At 43.9% G+C, this 22841-nt stretch overlaps 1 protein-coding gene across 3 annotated transcripts in view; it reads right to left on the bottom strand.

Moving 5' to 3' along the window:
* The window catches only part of MRTFA (myocardin related transcription factor A), a 93940-nt gene extending 71408 nt beyond the window's left edge, over window positions 1-22532 (bottom strand). The window contains exons 1-3 of one of the 3 annotated variants that reach the window (XM_040558702.1): window positions 22452-22532; window positions 14618-14681; window positions 3737-3998 (exon numbers count right to left, since the gene is read on the bottom strand). The gene's annotated coding sequence lies outside the window, so the exon portion shown is untranslated. Of the gene's footprint in view, window positions 1-3736; window positions 3999-14617; window positions 14682-21847; window positions 21952-22451 lie in introns of those variants that run through there. The other 2 variants (XM_040558683.1, XM_040558694.1) reach the window with 2 other exon arrangements.
* Between the last annotated feature and the right edge of the window lie 309 nt (window positions 22533-22841).

Genomic DNA, 22841 nt, shown 5'->3' with positions numbered 1-22841 from the left:
GGTAAGAGAGAAGAACATGAAGTGGAGCCTGGGCCTGAAAAAACATAGAACAAACCAGACTCCCCAGAAACAGTCTGTTGCTGCTCTCCAGTTTTCTACAAGCAGTCAGAAATTTGTTGTCCTAGGGCATGTGGCAGCATGTGTATACAGCACTGCACTCCCAGTTCTCCCATGGGATATACAATCCATGATGCTTTACATGCCAAAGAAATTTCTAATTTTACCTCAGCTAATAGTTTACATTCCGGAACCATTGCCCGAAGTAACAAATTCAGTACAAATCCACGTAGTATTTTTCTACAGACATCTTCAGATAAGAAAAACCTCCTGGAAGCAAAAGTTTCAGAAAGGGTTAAGCAGTAAAGCATAAGGAGTTAGTTGAGCTGTGAGTCAGCAATGCCTGTCTAGAACTGCAACCAGGAGACCCTTTGACACACATCGGCAGCTTCCAGCAAGCCTCTGGTTTTACCATCTCCTCCCCTCCTAGCAGCACTCGTCTTGAGTCTTCCTCATACCTTGAATTTGGCAGATTGTCACAGGAGCAGTTTCACAGCACCAGATAGGCTTCTACAGCCACTCTGGATTGCTGAAATGTTTAAGCAGATTGCCATCTCGACTAACAGATCGTCTCTAAAGGTTGTTTGAAGCCAAAGGCACAGCAACAAAGACGCATCATATATAAAAAAAGGAGCAATAAGAAACTCAAGAGCTTTCAACAGGTGTGCAACTTCTTCCCCAAAATAACTGAAAAGTTCCCATTTGGGAGAACAAGTTTATCGACTCAAAACACATCAGCTACATTTCTCAACAACTTGCTAAACCGAGTCTCCTTTTATGCTACCACAGTTTGCAGATAACCATATTTCAACAGCACTTTTCAGTCCCATCAGACTTGAATGAACGTACACACAGGCAGCACATAACATAACATATTACACCCTCGTAGAAAACAACATTGTATACATCCGGAGATAAGGTCAGGTAGTCTACATCAGGGACTTTGGACTTTATGCCTTGAGTGAAAAGCTGCACCTCCAGCAGTATAATTCCCACTATTGTGCTGAGCACTGATAAAGAATCAGCTCTGAAGAGACCCACCTAATGAGTCATTTCCGGGAATATCCTCATTTTCTTTGGCAAAAGCTATGTAGAGGTGCTCCATTTCAGATACTTTTTAAATCCAACTGTATTTTACCTGTTCCAGTCAAGTAGATTGGCAGCCCCCAATGACAGAGCTTCAAGGTTGAGTCCGTAAAAGTAACATTATTTTGACAGACAAAAACCATGTATTTTCTGTAAAACATTCCCATCATACCATTTTTCAAATCTATTCAACTGAATTGTACATAGACTATTTTTTCTATAACAGAGATATTCTTTTCTCTGACCATAACAAATGCTGTTTTGTCCCATTTTTATCTATTCAAGGTGCTGCTACAAGGTTCATTTTCCTAACAAGGTACTCCTTGCAGTTCCAACACCAGCAACCCTTTCCTTGTGGCATCAAGAGTAAACTGTTTGTTCCCATTTCCGGACCCTTTATCATGTCTCACTCGCTACAAAGGGAAGAATCCTGCCTCCAGTAAATTCACAATGTCACCTTCAGTTGGCCAGCTGTCAGGTTTTGGAAACAAAAGACTTGTATGCTTTTCCCATTCTGCCTTCAAGCCCTCTACCACTTTCAAAACTATCTCATTTAATTCTCGTTAGAAATATCTCCTTGTCAGCATAACTGTAAAATACCCAAGCCTACCACTAGCTGAGATCAGAGTCCACCACACTAACATTCCATTTCCTTCTCTTTTATTTTCTACTAACCTTCATCTCCATCCACTGTCTTTTAGCTCATACTTAGAGGACTGCAAACATTAAGGATTATTAGCTTTTTGTTCTGTTTTGCAGATTCCAGCTTCTCCATTTTAAGGCCTTTAAAAGCAGCATCGCAGAAGGATGGCATAATGTATACGAACAAGAAAACTCTTTATCCTCTTAAAAATGATACTGCAGATTGAAGCTAATTCTTCTAACTAGCAAAACCCTGATACGCTTTTCAGGGAAGGGCACGCTCAGGTTCTGCAGCTAAAGAACCAAGCATGTCAAGTGAGGTATCCTTCCAATCCAAAATACTGTCCTACAGTTCACGGATTCAAAAATCACTTCATCAGATACATTCAGTACTGGCTATAAAGCCAACCCAAGAGCTCCCCAGCATTTCCAATATGCTGCGACACACAACTCTGCATAGTGCATATAATGCAACACATAACACCAGGCACTATAAGCCACCCAGGAGTCAACCATCCTGAAGTCAAGAGCATGTAAAGTTGGTAACAAGCAATTCACACTGCAACAATTGCATACAAAGCCCTTCATACTGCCAACAGCCACCAACACATACCCCAGAGGGCAGAGTAACGGAAGATGACCAAAAGGAATTCACAGACAGAAGCCACCAGTTATCAAATGGTTTCACCAGTCAGTCACAGGATGGTATTGAATATGGAGAGTTTTGTGGCAGCCTGGTGATCTTGAGCTTCACACAGTTCACATTCTCCCAACACCAGAAAATGTCATCGAATCACAGTATCATTTAGGTTGGAAAAGATCTAAGACCATTAAGTCCAACCATTAACCTAGCACTGCCACTAAACCATGCCCCTAAGCACCACATCTACACATCCTTTAAATACCTCTAGGGAGAGTGACTCAACCACTTCCCTGGGCAGCCTGATCCAATGCTTCACAACCCTTCCAGTGAAGAAATTTTTCCTAATATCCAAACTAAACCTCACCTGGTGCAACTCAAGGCCATTTCCTCTTGTCCTATCGCTTGTTGCTTGAGAAAGAAAGACCAACTCCCACCCCACCACAAGCTCCTTTGAGATAGTTGTAAGAAAGCGGTAACATCTCCCCTGAGCCTCCTTTTCTCCAGGCTAAATAGCTCCAGTTCCCTCAGCTGCTCCTCCTCAGACTTGTTCTCTAGACCCGTCACCAGCTTTGTTGCCCTTCTTTAGACATGCTCCAGCACCTCAATGTCCTTCTACTAGTGAGGGGCCCAAAACCTTACACAGTATTCACGGCACAGCCTTACCAAGTGACCCTATATTCTGCCACTCTACTGTCAGTCAGAAAACAGTTTGAGGGATTCATATGATAACTGTTCATAAACTACCTACAACTTGAGAAATGTGTGCTGGTCATTCTCACTCTAGGATTTAGAAGGCCAAGTGGGGTATTTCATTGTTAACTCTAGGTCTTGTCCCTCTTTCTAACAAGTCTGACAGAACTTTTCAGACATTTGCAGTGACAAAGATTATCCACCCCTCATAATGTACAGACCAAAGAGGCAAAGAAAAATTTACAGATCTTTGATGACTGTAGTCAGAGGATGAGTTAACACTTCCTTTGATTGTCTCTTGGCCTTGCACAACTTTTAGTCACCACAAAGCACATGGACGTTTGGAAGTTGTTTCTGGTATTCACCTAAAACAACCTACCTGCGTTTATCACTAGACTCTCTGGAACTTCTACAGCGACATCAGTCGCTCCCATCTAACAACAGGAATCGGTTTTGTCAACTCTAGATTATTAGTTCTTCAAGTGAATAAAATATTGTAAGAAGTGCTAAGCAGCAGTGCTGCCATCAGGACACGTACCACATCAACACCGTGGTACTTCCCGTAAGCCGACCAGTGGAGACATACTACACGAGACCTGAGTTCGTGGTACCACTTACCATTCTTCCTTTCACTGAGCGGAGGAAGGTTGGGGTTTCGGCCATGATGGAGGCTGAGGGTCAGCTCGGGCTGCAAGGAGAGCTCCTGCAGCTCATTGGCAACAGCTTCGCTCTGAGGGCTGGGGGCCGCCGAAAGGGACACCAGCACCGGCTCATCGTCATTTTCGCCAGCCCCTCCTCCGTCCAGCCCATTTCCAGCAATGACGGAAGGGGGCAGGCACACCACACCGGAGAAATCCACTTTGGCTTTCGTGATGGCAACCTGCAAGACAAATAAATAAATAAAAATAATAAAAATAAATAAATCTCAGGAGTCTTAACCCATACCTCCAGTTCACAATGGCACCTCCATATCCTAGAGAAACAGGCTCCTTAGCATGGTGTTTGTGTTATCGTTCTCAGCTGAGACACATCTACTGATTGAAACTTGCAAAACTCACCAGCTGATAAACTTGCACATGCCTCCAACAGGGTCACCACAGAAACTACTGATAGAACTACAGATTATCATAATTTTCTTAAAAACTTAAGAGAAAGTGATCTCAGCTTTTGGTACTTCATGAAACAAATCTTGAGAAGACTAGAGCTGTAATCACCGCAGACTGTGTTGGTCACCGTACTCCAGCTTCCAGCAAAGTCAACCTATTTAGCATCTTGCTGAACTCCTGATCACTCTTTTTATACCAACAATGGTGTTTTAAGAGAACAACTGTCAATTTGAAATCCAGTCAGGTAACGTAATCCTTCATACCGAACCTGGAAGGACAGCTGAGTACGAATGATGATCTTTAAATAATCTAATTTGCATTTCAAAAAATAATTCTCTTGCCTTGTTCTTTCTTTCCCTTTCACTGCCAGTGACAATGAATGCAAGAAAAATATCATATATAAAGTACGCAGAAAAGTTTTCCTGTCTAAAGCCTTGTCTACTGTAACTAAAGTCTGCAATATATAAGGGGGTTTAATGATTAAACTAACAAGTTGATCTCATTTTTTTGTATTTCCATAGTTCTCTAAAGAATTATTTAAAAGCCAACATTATGTTGAAATTAAAATTCTTTTATGTCCAGTAATTTAAACAGAAACAAACCAGCTGGAAGCCTCCAATGGAATGGTTAGTGTGTTAACATTTAAACAGTAACGGGGAGTTCACGAGGACAATCATATTTGGGTTTGATTAATGAAGATGAAAGGTTCCTGCTTCTCAGTATGCTGCTTCTTCACCCAGCCAAAACTCAGAAGACTACCACTACCAACTCCGCTGCACCACAGGCATGTAAGAAGAAAAAAAACTCTTCCAGAGACTAACCTTCAGCTTCAAGAAGACGGAGGTAGAGCTAGCTGCAAAGCAGCAAAGTGAAAAACAGCTGGTAATCTTCCAGAAATCGTTCAGAATGTACAGACTTGGATAAATACCTTTAACAATACAATTTTTTTTTTATTAAGAACTCCCCACTTACCACCCATAGTTAACCAGAATGTGCGTGACAACATTCAACACATTAATAGCTGATAAAGTAGTTCAAATAGTCATTTTCCCTGCTTTCATTTCAGTTTCGTACTTCATTTGATTAGTCAATGTTTGCTCTGTAACACACAGATCAGGATAAGTGGTAGTACATTTGTCTCAAAAACTTGTTCAGTATACACTGAATGCAACAATAAGAATTACCGGTACCAAATACACGCTATTTCATCCCTGCTGTCACACATTCAGTCCCAGGATCCCGTGTCACTATCTGAGGAAAAGCAGGGAAAAGTGTGGAGGAGAAAAAAAAAGAAAACAAAAGCCACTAACCGAAGCTGGTGCTTGTTAAAACAAAACAAATGAGACTGAGCCAAAGCTTACTGCCATACAAAGTATTTGCTTTTCTTCAGTTACAATTTGGCTAGAATGTGCCTGCCTCCTCCTTGATATATTTCCTGTCCAAGGCAAATGCTGCTCACATCCATTTGAGAGCAAATTTTAATGGTAATCTGCAACAAGAAAAAAAAAAAAGGGATTGTGCCCTTCTTCTCTTCACAACAGATACAAAAAGCCTGGAAACACACGCCCTTAAAACACAGATTTTGAGTAACAGTTTGGTAAGCTACAGCAATCCTTTCAAGGGCTGGAAAGAGTGGCCAATATGCTTGGCCCCAGGCCCTGTCCCTGCAGTGATGGGAGGCCTGGGGAAAGGGGCTAAAAGGAAGAGTATGTGCTCAGATAGGGGGCTGGCTGGTAAGGACAACATCCACCCAGCTTATGGGGGCTAAAGCCTACTTGTTTTCTCAAAGGAGATGCACTGGAGACGTTACACTTTGTCTGGTACCAAATGAGTTAGGTCAGATCACGCAGGAGGACAAGTGGAAGCAGGTCTGAACTCCCAGACAGGTGACAGGCATCTAACACCTACCCAGTAAGGATTTAGGATGGCAGGAGGCTCAACCCCCACCACAATCCATCCCAGAAAAGAAAGAGTCCCTTCTTCAAAAAGAATTTCAAATGGCTCAAATACGTAAGAACTGCCTCAGCTAGGAAAATAGGAAACGTACTTAGGAACTTGTAACACGTTGGATTTTCTGTTTAACAGGAATTTGCATGAAGTAGGACAATCACATTGCAAACACCATTTTAACAACAGTGTTGTAAAGCAGAATCTATGTTCCTGATCTAGGTATATCTACATTAGGCAGTGCACTGAACCCTACATCCTGTATGTAAAAGCACAGTACCAAGCTACAGTAAAAGCGGCCTAGCCTGGCCCAGCCACAACGAATGGGTCAGGAGGTCAAAGCCTGCGTGTCAGTTTAATAAGCAACTCTGAGCAATACCAAACCAACTGGTGTTAATTGATACTGGGATTATGAAGAGAGTTCCTCTAGCAAATTGGTCAAGAGAACTTCAGCACAGGCCTCGGATTATCACTGGGGTTGATGCTTGCAGGTTGAAAACTTGCAGGTTTCCTAACTGATGCAGAAGATGCCACAGACAGAAGGTATCTGCTTAATCCTAGCTAGCGTGTCATTCAATATCTGTCCACATCAAGGGTAACAAAGCTTAAGCAACTCCTGCCATCCCCTGCCTGAACAGTCATTCTTCCCCTTTCACCACGTCCTCTGTTGTGCCAGCAGAGCTGCTTGTATACAGCCACACTGCGAACCGTTACCAGAAAGCTGATTTGGCTGAAATGTCCTTTTTCCTGGGTCGTATTTCAGCTGGATCAATTCCTCCATACAAACCACAGTAGCATCAGCACAATACAGGGAAACGCTGCCACAAAATGCAAAAAACCACAGTCTCACTGCGCATTCTCAGCCAATGTGGATAACAATTCTATTACTCCAAGTAGTGCTGCAGCTCAAACGAAACTAAACTGGAATAAATCATTGAATGCATTTAGAAATCCTGCATCCTCCTTCCTCTACATCTCTTCCCATTTCACGCCAGCACAAGGATCTGCAGTTAAACACGACAAACCACTGAGAAATCTCATCCAGGTGGAAAAGCCATCCTTTTGGTTCACTCCAGACAAATTAGGTCCCCGGTACAGGTTGCCATGCAGCCACACCAACATTCGTGCCAGCACAACACAAGGAACAGATCCTGTTTGCACCATTAATACTTCCCAACAACTGGCCACTACATAACGGAAAGAGAACTTTTTTCAGAGCAATGCCAAGTTTTAATAAAATGCAAAAAATCCCCACTAAAAAAATGCATCCGGTCCACCAGACTACAGTAAAAGCTATAATTAGATGGGTTTGATTTTGGTATTTTCAATTAAAAGTCAGATAAGGGTATACAGGGATTAAGAAGATGCTTTGAGGATTTATAGTCATCCATGCCACGTTATTTGGAAATCACAGATCTCCTGTGAAAGACATGGAATCCTCTTCTGTAACCAACAGTGGGGCTGCATTTAGTCTTCCCAGACAGTCACACCACTCCGAGTGTCACTGTAGAATGATCAGTTGCACCCATTAATATTTAGAACCCTATTAAAATTTTGCAATGTTTGTTTGCCTGTCATTTTTGAACAGACCAGAAAGGTTCCCATAAAGAAATGTACCATACCAGGAAGATCTTTAAGTGAGTCACGCAGAAGCTGATGGGCAGCCTTAAGAGTAAACACTTCTGCAACTCCACAAGGGTTTCAGGGGTGAGTGCCCTCAAGGATTTGTATCTCTTGCTAGCCAGATAAAAGCTTCCTACCACGGCATTTCTCTACTTTTGGCTCAGCTGCTTCTGGGACATAAGAGGCTGTGATCCCACAGATGTTCCACAGCAGCAACACCAACTTCAGCAACCCTTGAGCCTTCCACTGCCCAGCTGCTCATTTCTGTCCCTATGCTACCGCTTTTCCAATTGGGGAATCAATTCAATTTTAAAAAATAAAAAAGTCCTGCGTTATTCAGAAGAATCAGTTCTCCGTTGCCAACTACGCACCCAGTTGTACCACCACAATGCAGGGGCAGCAGTGAGCTCTCAGGAGCCAGCAGCGCTCAAATGACATTGCTATAAACCACGCCACCATCGCCTCACACAGCAATGGAGCACGGCACTAGGAAGACGGAGCTACCCAAAAGAGACATTAGACACTGCTTCGAAATACATAAATAAGCTTCACCCCTTTCTGACTCCTGGAGGCATCTAACAAACTTCAATTTCAGCCAGACAACCATGGCAGAGTCATTTCTGAGCAAGTTATAAAACAAACCAACAAAACCATATCATGGAATGGCTTTTTTTTCAAGGGACCTCAAAGATCACCCAGTCTCACCCTCCCTGCCACAGGGAAGGATGCCAGCCAGTAGATGAGGTTGCCCAGGGCCTCATCCAACCTGGCCTTGAACACCTCCAGGTTGCACCTCCAGTGCAGCTCCTTGCACTTAGAGTTGTTGAACCTCATTTGGTTCACGTTAGCCCACTTTTCAATACATATCCAATTACGATTGGATACATATTGGAATATATTGGAATATATATTGGATCCAATATATCCAAATATCCAATATTGGATCTATATTGGAAAAAGATTATCAAATCTGAAAACTATAAAGATTAAATGCTCTTTTTAGGTGCATCCTCTTGCCATCCCAACACCATTATCACAGTAAACGCATGGTAAATTTGACTGGCTTACTCGTCGGTGAAAAAGTACTCTACTTTGCATTTACCATGTTACAAATTTACTTACAGAAACTTCTCGTAGAGCTGCTCACCCAGAATCCCTGAAGGATAGCTCAAAGCCAACGAGGTGAAAAGGCAACGCAGACAGACACGTGCAGTACTGAAACCTGTCTGACCTGCAGTAAGCTCGTTCATGGAGCTAAGTGAAAAGAAGACTGGGGGGGGGTAGCAGGATTGAGAATTAGGATTAGTTGCCCACCTTTTTAGCTCCATTAATCATCCCACCATGAGGCCAGACAAGCACCAATGTCAGCACAAGGAAGCAACAAAAGCATTCATCCAAGACCGCCCCTTTTGGCGAGAGATAAGCTTAGATCAACTGAGCTTTATCGCAAGACCACATCCTCTGGTTAGAGGCTAAATTGGTATTGCCTACAAAAGAAACAGTCCAGCCTGCTCTTTCCTCACCTCCTGTGGGCCAGCACAGGCTGAGCCAGATCAAGGAACTGATCTGGGCTAAATCTGACCTGGTCACACACATACACAAATTGCTAGTTTTAATTTGCATCAGTTCCTGATCTGGTTTGCAACCCAGCCACACTTGGCTTGGCAACTTGGGCTAGCACGAGGGAGACAGGTACAAAGAAATAAAAAAGATATCAGGACGGCTTCTTAGGGTAGCAGTGTCACATTAAGATGTTGATATATGGTTTACATATTCGTGTTTTTTTTTTTACAAATTTACATTACAACATTCGTGTTGGACATGGACACATGCTCTAGGTCTTCCTGCACCAGACTCTGCTTGACTTTAGCAATATTCATACAATCATGGTATAATTAAGTTCTTCGTATTGGGTATCTAAATGAACCAAAGAACAGTACCACCTTCCCTAGTATAAAGCCTCAATGATCAGAGTAAAACCTCTTAAAAAGAAGGAATTAAAAAAAAAAAAAAAGTAAAAATCAAAGAGGCACAGAAAAAGAGGAGAATGCATGTCAAAATTCCCAAATCAAGCAAGGACACCTCTATAAACAGCCTTCCCTCGTTTGCATTTTGGGGGCCAGGTTGCCAGGGTAATGCCAATTTCCTACCAATTTAAGAATTGCTAAGCAACCTCCAGCAGTTACCAGCAACAGCACGTGTGTGCAGCTGCGCTATTTTGAGAAGACAGGTTTTTCTACTTTAAATTTAAGAGCACCCTTCTGTTAAATAACCATGCCAGCTGAGGTCGTCTGGCCAACAGAAGAGGCAATCTGGGACAAAGTGGCTTTAAGTGGATCATCTTTGAAATGAACAGGAAGAGAGGAAGACAATGGTATGTCATGCCCAAAGGCAACCATTTCCCTCCAGGTCATCACAAATCAAAAGAACAACTCAGGACAACTCAAGTTTGCAGCAGATGGAAGCTGCAGCATCACATTAGCTTGAGAGGTTGTAAGGAGAGAGGTTGTAAGGATCAGAGTGAAACCACAGTTAGATACTCCTTTTCTCTTTAGATATCAAAGAAAACTCACCAATAGGCGAACCTTAAAGGTTGTATAAAAAAAGTTAGCTTCCCATCTGTAAGCTGAACCTGTGTAACAAATATTGACGGAATTACTCCTCCACTTAACTGAGAGATGAACTGATGGCTCTGCCCCTGAAGTCTATACAGCACAGTGAACAACAATGCGAGCGTCACAAAGACTATATGCAGACAACGCATCAGTGTGTTCCCGAGGAACCTTAAGTTAAGGAGCAAAACTGCACAGACCACTAAAGACAGATGATCTTACATTATGGTGTTTTATTTTAATGCATATACTGCACATGATCTGTCTTCTGCAAAATGGATCGGGCAGCTTACTTCACCTTCACAGTAATCAGGATGGAGGGAGGCAGCAACAGGCAAAATAAATTAGTTTCTTCTGGTTTAGAACCAGTGAATCGAACACATAAGCTGTCCAGTTTGCCATTATCGCAAGCTACTATCCTACAACATCTCTTCTAAAAACCCAGTATTTGCATCACTTGAACAAAGATGCTGGTAAGAAACAGATGGGTACAACTTCCTGAGCCAGGGAATCTGAATCTGTGTGCGTACAGTGCCGGTAACCTTCCAGTAAGTGCGGCCATCTCTGAAGCATCCCCAGAAGTCTCTCCACTACTGCCTCCAGCAAATCCATCAGTACAAGAGTCAGAAGGCATGCTCGGGCCAGCAAGAAAATAACAAGAAATCTTATCAGACAAAAGGCATGAGCATCTGTATAGAGATGTTAGGACTTGAAGGGAAAAAGTTCCAAAGAACACATCTAACGCAAAGCACTCAACACCATTAATTTCTGCTGTTGATAAGTCCACGTAGACAAATACAGCCTCCCACGTGACTTTAAAGACCACTCATCAAGGGCCATATTTCTCATGCCGTAGGTTTTTTTCTTCATGAGATACTAGCAGTCATTTTACTCAAGCCAGAAGTGATAGAAAGCCTTTAAGAGGTTTTGAAAAACCTTTTAAAAATATCCATTTCTTAAAACCACAAATTGCAGGCCAAGAAATGTAGTTTTGCATTCCAGATATTTAAGAAATACTTTTCATGATTCGATATACATTTGGAGGAACTTTGTGGCTTTCAAGCTCGTGAAACTCTGGGTACACAAAGGAACAGATAATATCAGAACCAGTTCTGAGAATCACAATGATATTTATAATGATATTTATGATTGTTTATAATAAACAATCCTTGCTCAAAAAGTGAACTCTCCACATATTTCTGAAGTTCTTTATTAAGCCCAAAGCATGAATGAGGCAGACACCCTTCTAATTTCAAAGGACATTGAGCTCTGAACCAGAGAAATACTTTACAGACACATAATTCTATCATACTTCGCAGCGTGTTGAATTAATCACCTAGTTGGTGAGATTAAAGATAGCTACTGAAGAAATAATAATTTTCACTGAAGTTCAAAGAACAAAAGGAAGCAAAAAAGACACAATGTTCGGTTCTCCCGTGGCTGTGGGTATACTGGTATATTTTAGGCCTTTGACGTGATATAGCTCAACTTTATAGCTCAAAGGAGAACCCAGCCTCCTCCTACTGAGCTATTCTGCTGCTTCTCTTTTGAGGGTGTACAAAAGATTAGGCAGAGAGGCTCAGGTCAGACAACTAGCTCTGCAAAAAATTAGAAACCATTTTGTACAAGAATCAGTTAGCTCCATGGACCTGCCCTTTGGCTGCACAATCGCTAGCTCTGATGCAAAGGAAAAAAGTAGGAGAGCACAGCTGCCTGGAGGTTTGACCAGCCTTTGCAACAGCAGCTCGCTGAAAGATCAGCTTAACTGCAATGTCAAAGAGCACACTTAAACATCCAGCGGCAGTGCCAACTTAAGCAGTCTGCTACACATTCCCACTCTCATACCTTCCTCATTGTGAAACTAGCATAAATCTTACGGAGACAACATGTACTGGACCAGATGAAAAAAAATCTAGCAAAAACCACTTCTTTCCAGGAGGATCTGTTCCCCAGAGTGGCTCACCATGGCCACAAAAAAAGCTATGCCAGCAAAACAGAGGGAGCAGCGAAAGGGAGCAAGCTGTTTAAAGCTTGCACTGGTGCCAAAGAAATGCATGATGAACTATAGTGTATTTAGAGCAGGATTGCTCTATGCCTGTTTTTCACCACCTTCTGTCCGACTTCCTTGCAATTGTCATCTGGTGCATTTTTTAAAGTTTCCTGCATGTAGGAGGCAAAGCATTCCTTCCCCCCCCATAGGGGCAAGCAGATGAAGCAATGGATTCGATTCAGCCAGCACTAAAGGCATGTGGCAACAGATGCCAACAATCAATGGCAGCAAGGAGGCTGCAGCAAACTGGAAAAGGGAATGCTGATGATCTGCAGCCAGATGTGAGCTTCAGCTCAGGAATTCATGGCAGGAAAACTGAGGGGATGAGGAAGAACGAAGGAGTTCACGTTGAAGGGCAGATCTGGAAGAAAAAGTCCTTGGACAAGAGGAGAGTGGAAATAAAACTTCCCAAGAAACAATATGCTTTCAACCAGAAGATTTGAACTTTGGGACAGGGACCGAAGTATCTAGGGCATAGCAGAGCAGTGACTTGGGCTAGGAAGGTGACAACTCAGGGAACTAATGTAGCCTTTAAAAAAAATGTTAAGGGAAAAAAAAAGGAAAAGAATGGTGTCACAGCACAAGTATTCATGTCAGCACAAAGCAGCAGACAACTGCAGAACTTAAAACTATCTGAAGAAGTTTATGGTTTGTTTTTTTTTTTTTTTTTTAGCATCTCACTTGTGTGAGTAAAGGGTTGGTTTTACATTTTGCCTAATTCAGCGTGATCATGGGTTATGATTTAGAACATATATATGGACCTCCATTCTCTCCTCTCACCTCAATTTTAAATTAAATTCTCACCTTCTGTGCTTCAAATTCAGTGACTGCAGCCACAGAGCAAGTCAGCTCAGCACACTGTTTCTTGATGGAAAGCTACACCTTGAAAAATGCTTGTTGTCCATCATGCTAACCGTCCGAAACCTACGACTACAGATTCATTAGACAGGGTACCAAAAAAAACAGAGGAATGGGGCCCACTGAAAAGCGGCAGCTTTCAGTTACCCCATGTTAGGTCTAGTGTGAAACCAAAGCTTGAAACGGAGACTACAAGACGTTTTCTGATCCCAGCCGCATTCTTTAGTCATGACAGTATGAGGCTGTCTACAAAAATTAGACCAATCTGAATTGACTTTGCTTCTCCTCCCCATCAATAGACACTGGGTGTGGAAACCAAATTTCTCTGAATTTACTGGCACCTCCCAACGCAGCTAGTGGCATGACATTCGTTTAAGTGGAAGCCCAGCAATTGAGACTGAGTTACCAGATCTTCTGTTCCCTTTTTCCCCTGTGAGAGCCGACTTTCCACCCCCTAGCATTCCCCACTACTGAAAAATAGGTAAGAATTTTCTTCAGTGATTCATACGGAAGCACGTATCAATACTACTGCCTTGTCTAAGCTAAACAGTTTATTGAAAAGTATTAAGCACTCAAGAGGTGCTTCCTGACATGTAAATCTAATGAACGTGGGTAACGTGGCAGGGTGATGGTGATGGGGAATACTGCTACTGCTGCTGTACTTTGCCAATTCAAAGAATAACAAACTCGACCTCCAGTATGGAAAAAAACAGGCCAACGTATTCTTTCTTTGAAGCAACAATACTAAGAGCCAGCACAGGAAGGACAGCTGAAACAGGACTTGAGTTCTGGTGCTGGAGTAGATTAAAATGTTTCTCTATTCTTTACTGTAAGACACAGCCTGGGACTACAAATAATGTCTGAATATATCATCTTCTCTTTGGGGCACTACTGTATCATGGTAATCTCAGTTACATCTTGGCAGACATTACAGTTTTACTGTATGTAAAACAATTGCAATTGTCTGCCTTTATATACTTGAATAAATCAGGCTAGCTATACAAGTATCATAAAAAAACGTGCAGGCAAAACACAGAGAAGTCTGCAACGCAGCACAAGCTAACTTGTGACAAACTTGACCAATTGCTAGGCAATAATGAAAAGGGCACAAGAGTACATTTACGCTCTACACTACCAAGTCCTTACCCGACTGCTGTCACACCTCCTACCAGTACCACTGCAAAATGTCCTCCCTTCAGTATGCTACTAACCCTCATGTTTAGTGAGCACTGTGTGATTTTCAGTTCAGCACATACGAACAAAAGGTGCAGAGTGAAGATAGCAAAGAGAACACAATACATACCTTACTCACAGTTCCCACGGACAAACCCAGCTCAATTCCATGCCAGCAGCTCTCTCCCCAGTCACTGAAATGGAAAAGAGGACACATGCTCAGGGATCTTCAAAAAAACAACCATCACAGCCCATTCTCTCCTTTAAGAGTAAAGGAGCAAGTCCTACATCTAGGTTTCCTTTTTTTTTTCATTATCTTTAATTACTTTGGCACACACGACGGAAGTTGGACTGAAAATAAAGACTGCCACGCTGGAATATACATACCCACGCTACTTCCAGGGCAGAACTTTTACTTTAGGACTATTGCTTTGGCAGTTCTGAAGAATGCACTGTTTGAGATTCACCAAGCCAGGATACTCACCAAATGATACACTCAATCTTACCGTCCTTGTACTGAAATAATTCTTAAACATTAGACGGTAGAAGTTGGAGACTGTTATGACTAGTTTATTACACCATGTTATCCATCCAAAGAAAAACAGGGACAGGTTTAAAAAAAAGTACACTGATTTGCCAAGACTGCAATGGGAATCTTATAGGAGGGAGGTGGGGAGAGGGAACCATGCCCCACACTTTAAAAATCCTAAGTGCATTGGAGTAACACAACCATTTCTCTTTGTAATACAGTTTTAACACACATGCACAGCTGTACTTGACTAGAAAATAATTACTTCAGAGGCTCTGGAAAACCTCTCTCAAACAGCGATATAAAGGGTCGGAAGTTGATTTGTAGCTGTCATACTTTTACTCCTACTTCCGTAGGCCACGTTCATAGAACAAATCACGTGAAGGTTTTAATACAAAAATTTCCATTCCATTTTCTCTTCTGGGTTTTTCAGACTTTAGGGCCTCCTAGACACCAGCAGCACTCTACTGGCACACAGAAGTACAGCTGGGATGCTACGATATCCTGTCAATAAGAGAAAAACGAAACCCAGGAACCTCCCCAAATATAAACTTGAGAATGAATGGGCTTCGGACACAAGTGTTAACACAGCTGGAGTGAAGAAAGTGGGGGGGAGAGGGAGAGCTGTATATGACACCAACATCTGACAGGATGAGACCAACTACACCAATTAGACTGAGGAAAGAATGACCAGAGATGCTCAGATAGCCAGAGTATCACAAAATTTGAAGGAGCTCACTGATACAGGTAACAAATTGCACATCCGCTTGGTCAACCCTCATCCAATTAACAACCTGCAGGAGAAGGGGTTTACAATACTGATACAAATAAATGAAAGGAAAGATGCTACAACGTCAGAAGCTTCCCTCACAATCCCTTTCACAGAGACAGTTTTAACTTTTCCGTGAATAAAAGGTGTCAGCACTACATTTATCATGGCTCTGACATAGAACCAACAAGTCATCCTGCCACCTCTTACAGTGCTCATCAACGAGGCCATGTTTAGAATTACTTACTTACAACCACTTAATTTAACGAGGGAACCCATAACAAGAGTAATATTTTTTTTAAATAAAGCAGCCAAACTGATATAACTGTAATTAAGATATGATAATAATAAAAGGATATAAACCACATACATATTACACTGTACTTTTTTTAAAAACAGAATTGTGAATCTTAGATTGCCTAAAAGGTAAGGACAAAAATGCCTTGGTTTTAAAGCCTCAAGAAGTCAAGGGAAGTCTTCTACAAGGATAGTAAACCTGATGAAAAAATGCTTTTTCACGTAATTTCATAAAATAATTTTGCTGAAGCATTCTTCTGACAGCAGTAAGCACGTAACATCAAAATTTAGATACTGAATGTTGGCTTGTGTGGCAGTTTTTTATTTCTTTTTAATCACAAACTGTAAGTGCATGAATTAAATTTATCTATGTATTAAACCTTTACTCCAGAGCAAGTTTTTGGCATTGTTTGGTTTGAATGGGATTTATTTATTTATTATTGGAGACCCAGGTACCCTGAAAACACTTTTCATACGTGAAGGTGCGGCCGAGTTAAGAGATGCGTTTCATTTGAAGATTTCTGCTGGCTGGTCCCTAACTGTGTATCACACAAGCACACACTCAGAAAACAGGACAGATTATTTTAGTAATTTCCTTGCCTTGGTTTATTTACCCCCCTCCAAGTTTCCAACATTTCCCTTAGCATCCTCAAGTGTCCAGAGATCCTCGTTCTCCCACGCATAACGCACCCTCCAGGACAATATTCATCTTCCTTCCTCTACTAGGAAGTAGTTTTATTCCAGATACCTTGGACAATAAAAGGCCAACTTTAAAACTTCCAGCTCTATTTGTCAAGGAAATCCCTGCTCAATCTTAGCAGGTGGTTAAAGCGTTGCAAACATGCAATTGACTGTTTAGCCATCAGAACCCTAAGCGGGCTATAAACTGGCTTGCCATGGGCGCGGACAGTCGGCAACTTTTTTTTCTATTGTGTGTGCCATTCAAGTACGAGATGCTGCAGGTATAACTGTTCTATTGTTACCCTTATCCAGTCATCCCCTGAAATTTCAATCCAGCTTGAAGATGGAAGAGAAAACCGACACACCCCGCCTTCAAATCATCACGCCAAACTTTACCAAAACTTCCCAAAACAGCCTTACAACTGTAATGGAAAGGTAAGCTCCTCACTGCTCCTTCTGCACTGCAGCCAGTGAGCAAAGATTAACCTGATAACTGAGACATTTTCTGGCAAAATTCCCCAGTTAAGCTGCTTTAGCTATTCTTTGCTCATAGCACAATCAAAACACTCCTCCAGTCCTTCTTCCTCTGACTAGTCAACGCAGGAAAATTCGACTGTCCTAGATCTTCGGAAGAAAAAACAGTGTCATCTCTGAGAAATGCAGAAGTCTCATCTCGCTGATAAACTTCTCCATCCAATGGAAATGTTTACGTGTCAGTGTTTACATGTTCAAGCCAAATGGCTGCTATTCCAGTGATTACAATGGCTTATTGCCTTCGCTGGTGACTGGGGGAGCTGGAGCACGTCTGAACAGCACACAACCACCCGGACACGATTCGCGAGTCTGGTCTGAACACGGCAACGCGAGTTCATAGCCCTTCTTTAACAGTCACGCTGCCTCTCAGACGGAGGCTTTCAAAAGGTTCAAGCTCGAGGTGTTCCTGTAAAGCACGCCTGACTGGATGGAAGAGGGAGAATTTAGAGAGAATTTAGGGTTTTAGAGTTACGTTAGGGTTAACATTAAAGTTAGGGTTAACGTTAACCTGGCCCTACCGACAGCTCAGAAAAACCTCTCTCCCAGGTTTGAAACCATCTCTCCCAGGTCTAAAACCATCATAAACTAAGCCCATCTTACCCAACGGAATAGAAATAAAAACACAAATTGCAATCACATTTTCCTGGGAAACTTCTTCTATCGTTATAAGATCAGAAGAGGGGGCAAAAATAAAAATATTTTTTAAAAATATCATCCAAGTAGAGCACCTCAGTGCTTCTCCAACAGCTTCCTGACAAAGGAAGGGAAAGTTCCCCGGCAAGTGACAGAAAGTGAATCCCGTCTGAATTTAGCTCAGCTCTGTACCTTCACACTTATAAACAGTTGCAGAAAGAATGAGTTCATCATAACACGGGTATGGCTGTGTGTAAAGGATGATCTCATTTGAGTAAGGCTAAACAGGGTGTCAACTGCAGGGATCAATTGTGCAGTGAAAACATATCCTAACTGTCTCTACGAAGCCACGGAGGGGGTAGAACTGAAGGAACCGCAGTACACGCAGCCCTGCACGCCTAGTTGTAATTGCCATATGTCACAGGAAGCAATAATTTAGGGATGAAACAATCTGTGATGTAGGCTCTTGTCCCGAACCAAAACTAATTTCTCAGAAGTAGCTATCCTATTTCCATCTCCCTGCCATAAAGGGGCTCTGAAGACAACGTGCACTCTGCACATCTATTTGCCTCACTGGAGGATAAGAAAATAAAGAATCTTCTGCACTGCTTCATGCCAGCGGCTCCTGTATCGTGACACATACACACTTGAGTATGCACCCACAGCGAGCACAGGCGACAGCAGCAGCAGTTCCTGACTGCGTCCAGGAGCAAATTCTTATTTCCATGAGTTAGGAACTCACAGGGAGGCAGCCCCGCTGATCAGCTGTTGACAAATAACGTGCCGGTGCATGCAGCAGCAGCTACCACGCTTCTCCTGCCGTGCTCCACAAAAACCCTGCTTTTCTGGATCGGCAGGGCCAAAAGGAGCTGAAAGAGGGAGCACAGCTTAATTAAGAAGGATAAGCAGAAGTAGTTGACATGCTAGTTTGTGGTAGGAGAGCAAAGGCAAAGAGATGGCATGAGGTTAAGGTACAAAAGGAAACCCCCAATTAAAAGCTCAGCCTTTAGCTTGCAAGATTTAAGACGACTCGTGACTGTGTGTTAAATTTCACGTTCATGCAGAGATGTTATCGATATGGCTGTGTGCCTAAATCTAAAATATTTCTTCACACAAGAAACTGCACGCTGCCAAGAGAAAATGGGAGAGGAAGGGGGAAAGGACTGCCGCAGCAGCTAAATTCATTGCTTCGATTCGTTAAATATTAAAGCATCATTTAAACAACTGCAGCACCTTGCTCAGCGACAAGCTCAGATTTAACTGTGTGGAAAATAAGGATCTCAGATCAGAAATAGAAAAGGCTCACAGAAAATCGGGCTACGGCGACCGGCATTGTTTCTTAATGTCTGCAACCGCTGGGTCAGATTGATGGCAGATTCCTGTGTAAGCTGCACGCATCATTTGCCCTCCACAAGGACGACCTGCATTTAAAAATCCCAACGCCCTGACCGACCACCGTGACATACCTAAGCCCGGTAATGTAAACCGTCCTCACCCAAATGCCATTCGTTTCCCTTGAAGAAGCCACTTAGCCGTGTTTGCACTCCATAAAGCACTCAGAGGAGGGGAGGTAAAATGTACACACGAACCTCACGTTATCTCCCTGGAGCGCCAGGGGAGTGTTTGACAAAGGAACCAGAGGTTGGGAATTGACACAGCCCCATCCATCGCATCCATCTCATGCACACGCATAAAAGAAGAGTCACAGGAACAGTTTTAGGCTCTGGCTCGGAAAAAATGCTCCTTTCAGCCCCAGCACTCACTGATCAGCTTCTGCGCTCCCTCCCCTCTGCTCCATTTATGCCTTCCTTCTCCCCTCCCCTAGCTTTCATTCTGGGGCTGGGGGAAGAGCAACAGAAAGCACAGAGATTAAAAATCGGGTTCCTAACCTGCCTCAGCGCGTGGCCCCGCAGACACCGTCACTGCCGAGGTGACGGCGCATGATGGAAAAAAATAAAAAAAAAAAAAAAAAAGCAGATGGGAATACGAGTTTTTCAAGACAGCCCCAATACTAAAAGAAACGTCTGTGTAACCACATCCTCTGTCTTCAGTCTCAGTTCAGCAATGCGTCCAGCAGGAAATAATTAGATTTGGCTTTCCCAGAGTAGGTGTTTGACGGTTTCAGACTGCTGAACAGTTGTTTTTTTCTGCTTCCTCTTCAACAGTTTCTCAGGAAAAAGACACTGACCCTCAGGACATGGTTGATAAAAATTCTTTAAAGGCACAGTATTGCGTAACTGCAGTAAGATGTGCTAATTGTTACCTCTTTCTAAGCAGAAGAAATTAACTGTACTCTTCAAAAGGGATCTTACTCATAACACTGAGTTACCAGAAGTAAACAGATAACGAGACAGTCAGATTATGTCATCCAGAACACAGGAAGGACAGCTGAGTGTACGGAGGGAAGACAGAAGACTGAGAATTACTACGAATTGTGCTTTTTGGGTAAAAACCTCGCACATTCCAAATGAGCGCAACAATTAATCTTGTGATAACGTTTTGGCACGTGCCAAGAACGCATCTGCTTTTACTCTAACATCCAAAGCTTTTTGCTCTGATCCTCCCCTATACCTAGTAACAGCCCCCTTTTCCCCAACCCACCGTACACCACACAACAGGGGAATCATGGTGAAGGAAATCCAGTAGGGCTTTTTTTGTTTTCATTAAATTACGGGCTATTTTGATTGCCTGAACGTGCGTTTCACCTGGAGATTCCGAGGTGAAAGGGTCTGTGAAAAGCAACGCTGCTTCACCATCACAAGCAAGCACTTCTCCCCAAACCCAAGAGTTTCCCATTATTTCCTACTGAAGGGGAAGAAAAGTCAGCATTCTATGAGAGCATGCTTTTGGACAGCTGCCATATCCTCTTAGCCCCATGTAAAAACGTCTTCTGCACTCCCTCTCTTTGCATTGTACTTAATGATCTGCTTGCTGCCTAAGGACTTTCGTGTTTGGTTGTTGGCGTTTTGTTTTCCCCGCACACTAATATTAGAGCGGGGATGTTTTAGCCTCAGCTGAATGGAAACGAAAGCTGCTTCTGCAACTGCTGGAATCAGCCCACAAAGCACTACTTACGTTTTGTACGGAGCAGTATGATGCCCAAGAAGCCACAACTGGCAGTATTTCACTGTATTTTCCTGAATTCACATTTGGTATCTAAATTACGAGTGAGGAAGGACTCGGTAAGTTAATATCTGGTGATTAAGAAGAGCAAATTCACCCACTTGTGAAAAGCTTATGGCATTCGCTTTACTGAGTCTCTTTCTCCTTTCAGCAGAAAGCCCAAAGCTAAAGAACAGAAAAGGAGCTCGCAGTCAGCTTCAGATCACACACTTATGTTTAAATCTATTGTTAGCCTCTACTTAATCACAACTATTAGCTCACTCGTATAATGACTGCAGCAAATGAGAACGAGCGGGTACCCCCTCATTTCCTATCCAGAAGCGACTGAAGTATTTTTAGAAAGGCTTATGAAGACCCAAAGGCACCGCACGTCTGGCAGTGCTACGGGACGGATTTTAACGGTGTCTTTACTGAAACTTGCTGATGTTTTCTGTGCGAGCAGCGAGGTACGCTTTGAAATCAGTGCTGGAAGCGTGTATTTACCTGGAATTAAAACCAACACACATACTAAAAGCCTCTGTTCAGTGAGCCGGCTAAGGCACGGCTACCTCACCTTGAACGTCAAACGCAAATTTAAAGAGAGAATTGCATGCTGAGTTTGCTCAATGCCTGAGCTAGAAATGGCTGGATGGACACATTTGGCCCCAAATAACCACGTTTTACGTTCTCTTAATGCTCAGAGTCACGTCTTCAGATCTTACCAAGAAATAAAAGGCACGTTTCGGCTTCCCAGATCCCGCAAAGAAGCGACAGCTTTACCCAGAAGCACCATTAAGCCCTCAAAACCCACTTACCACCGAGGGAAGGCTACCGTGCCGCTTCAGGACCAAGCCCCTGATGCTGTAGGGCACGGCCAGGACACCAAAAGGAAGCGGTGCCGCGACGACAAACCCCAAAACCCACTGCGGGGTCCATCCTGACCCCAGGAAGGGCCCCACAAGGACACAGCTCGGGCGACGCGGGGTGTGCGGGAGGGGTCCCAGCAGGGTGTGTGCCACCTGGGCAGCACGGAAGGGGTCGGGGGGCCGTATAGAGGGGGTCGGGGGCCATATAGAGGGGGTCGGGGGCCATACAGAAGGGGCCGGGGGCTCCACCAGCGAGCGGGGCCATATAAAGGGGCGCCCCTCTGGCAGCCCCCCGGCCCCGCACCTTTATTTTGGGGTAAAACCCAGCCTGGCAGGGGGCGTGAGGGGAGGCACCAAGCCCGGCACGCTGCCGTCACCGCCCCCGCGCTTGAAAACTGGGGTAAAAACCAGAAAAAACGGGTAAAAAAAAAAAAATCTTATATATAATTTTTTTTTTTATTTTCTCGGGGAGGGGGCTGCGGGGGGGGTGCGGTGCCCTCTCCCCGGCCCGCCCCCCCCCGTCCCTCCTGCCCCGCCGCCGCCCCGCACTCACCCGCTCACGGCTCCATCGCGCTCCGGCCCCGCCCGCCCCTGGCGGAGCCGCCGCCGCCGAGCACGCGCCCCCCCCCCCGCGGGCAGCCCGGCCTCGCCGCCGCCGCCGCCCGGCGCCTCGCAACCGCGGAAGCGCCCGCCCCCCGCCTCCCTGCCTTCGCCGGCCCCCGCCAATCAGCGGGGAGACGAGAGGGTGAGCGCCACGGCGGCCCGCCAATGGGGGGAGAGCACCTGGGGAAGCTAACGGGCCCGAGGCAGGGCGAAGGGGAGGGGGGCGGGGACGGAGAGGGGTGACTGACAGGGCCGGCAGCCAACGGGGAGGAGGGGAGTGATGTCATTGGCGGTGGGAGGGGAGGGGAGGGCGAGGCGGGGTGGGGAAGGGAGGGGGCTC

This window comes from Cygnus olor, chromosome 1 (genome assembly GCF_009769625.2).
Source record: "Cygnus olor isolate bCygOlo1 chromosome 1, bCygOlo1.pri.v2, whole genome shotgun sequence".
Taxonomy (NCBI): Eukaryota; Metazoa; Chordata; class Aves; order Anseriformes; family Anatidae; genus Cygnus; species Cygnus olor.
Note: the sequence above shows the minus strand (reverse complement) of the source record. Positions and strands in the feature narration are given on the sequence as shown.